Genomic DNA, 3,083 nt, shown 5'->3' with positions numbered 1-3,083 from the left:
TATATATATATAAATATATGTATGTATATATATATGTATATATATATATATATATATATATATATACATATATATATATATATATATATATATATATATATATATATATATATATATATACATAGATATATATATATATATATATGTATATATACATATATATATTCATATATATAAGCATACATATATATATATATATATATATATATATAATATACTTATATATATATATATATATATATATATATATATATGTGTGTATATATATATATATATGTATTTATATATATATATATATATATTTATATATATATATATATATATATATATATATATATACGTATTTACTGTATATATATAAATACATATAAATATATATATATATATATATATATATATATATATATATATATATATATATATATATATATATATATATACATATATATTTATATATCTATATATACATATATTTATATATATATATATATATATATATATATATATATATATATATATTAATGTATATAAATATATATATATATATATATATATATATATATATATATATATATATATATATATATATGTATATATATATGTATATATATATATATATATATATATATATATATATATATATATATATATATATATATATATATATATATATATGTAAATATCACCCACGAATGGCATTTAATACCCAATTCTATCTTGGGAATATATATCCACTTGGAATTCATTTTATGGTAACAGCTGCTGGCCGGGTGGGGATTCGAACCACCACCTGTTCGGCTGGAGACTATGCCTGCAGTGACCATGCCGACTGAGCTATCAAGAGAGACTAAAAGTTTGTAACAAGGTACCGTACATATTACTGTCGAATTCAGGAATCTGTTCACAGACTTGAAATAAACACATCTCCACCATGATAGCTGAATCATGAGTTTGCAACACGTGGTTATTTTAATGAACATATATCACAAGCACACGTGATTTTAATTAATGTAAATATCACCCACGAATGGCATTTAATACCGAATTCTATCTTGGGAATATATATCCACTTGGAATTCATTTTATGGTAACAGCTTCAGGCCGGGTGGGGATTCGAACAACCACCTTTTCGGCTGGAGACTATGCCTGCAGTGACCATGCCGACTGAGCTATCAAGAGAGACTAAAAGTTTATGACAAGGTCCCGTACATATTACTGTCGAATTCAGGAATCTGTTCACAGACTTGAAATAAACCCATCTCCACCATGATAGCTGAATCGTGAGTTTGCAACACGTGGTTATTTCAATGAACATATATCACAAGCACACGTGATTTTAATTAATGTAAATATCACCATAAAATGAATTCTAAGTGGATATATATTCCCAAGATAGAATTCGGTATTAAATGCCATTCGTGGGTGATATTTACATTGATTAAAATCACGTGTGCTTGTGATATATGTTCATTAAAATAACCACGTGTTGCAAACTCACGATTCAGCTATCATGGTGGAGATGGGTTTATTTCAAGTCTGTGAACAGATTCCTGAATTCGACAGTAATATGTACGGGACCTTGTCATAAACTTTTAGTCTCTCTTGATAGCTCAGTCGGCATGGTCACTGCAGGCATAGTCTCCAGCCGAACAGGTGGTGGTTCGAATCCCCACCCGGCCAGAAGCTGTTACCATAAAATGAATTCCAAGTGGATATATATTCCCAAGATAGAATTCGGTATTAAATGCCATTCGTGGGTGATATTTACATTAATTAAAATCACGTGTGCTTGTGATATATGTTCATTAAAATAACCACGTGTTGCAAACTCACGATTCAGCTATCATGGTGGAGATGGGTTTATTTCAAGTCTGTGAACAGATTCCTGAATTCGACAGTAATATGTACGGGACCTTGTCATAAACTTTTAGTCTCTCTTGATAGCTCAGTCGGCATGGTCACTGCAGGCATAGTCTCCAGCCGAACAGGTGGTGGTTCGAATCCCCACCCGGCCAGAAGCTGTTACCATAAAATGAATTCCAAGTGGATACATATTCCCAAGATAGAATTCGGTATTAAATGCCATTCGTGGGTGATATTTACATTAATTAAAATCACGTGTGCTTGTGATATATGTTCATTAAAATAACCACGTGTTGCAAACTCACGATACAGCTATCATGGTGGAGATGGGTTTATTTCAAGTCTGTGAACAGATTCCTGAATTCGACAGTAATATGTACGGGACCTTGTCATAAACTTTTAGTCTCTCTTGATAGCTCAGTCGGCATGGTCACTGCAGGCATAGTCTCCAGCCGAACAGGTGGTGGTTCGTATCCCCACCCGGCCAGAAGCTGTTACCATAAAATGAATTCCAAGTGGATATATATTCCCAAGATAGAATTCGGTATTAAATGCCATTCGTGGGTGATATTTACATTAATTAAAATCACGTGTGCTTGTGATATATGTTCATTAAAATAACCACGTGTTGCAAACTCACGATTCAGCTATCATGGTGGAGATGGGTTTATTTCAAGTCTGTGAACAGATTCCTGAATTCGACAGTAATATGTACGGGACCTTGTCATAAACTTTTAGTCTCTCTTGATAGCTCAGTCGGCATGGTCACTGCAGGCATAGTCTCCAGCCGAACAGGTGGTGGTTCGAATCCCCACCCGGCCAGAAGCTGTTACCATAAAATGAATTCCAAGTGGATATATATTCCCAAGATAGAATTGGGTATTAAATGCCATTCGTGGGTGATATTTACATTAATTAAAATCACGTGTGCTTGTGATATATGTTCATATATATATATATATATATATATATATATATATATATATATATATATATATATATATATATATATATATATATATATATTAACGTAATTTTTGTTTCATCCTTCTTGGCCTTATTTCTCCACTTTTTGTTTTATGTAAATTTAGTATAATATTCCAGTTTATAAGGCTGTAATTGTAAATTTAAAGCTTTATATGTTGAAGTGCTGCTTTAACCTCCTCCCCGCTCTTTTAATGATTTATAAGTGTCTAGTTGAATGCTTTGTTTCTTTTTTG

This window comes from Palaemon carinicauda, chromosome 13, assembly GCF_036898095.1.
Source record: "Palaemon carinicauda isolate YSFRI2023 chromosome 13, ASM3689809v2, whole genome shotgun sequence".
NCBI classification, from domain to species: domain Eukaryota; kingdom Metazoa; phylum Arthropoda; class Malacostraca; order Decapoda; family Palaemonidae; genus Palaemon; species Palaemon carinicauda.
The sequence above is the reverse complement of the archived record's forward strand: the minus strand, read 5'-3'. Positions refer to the sequence as shown.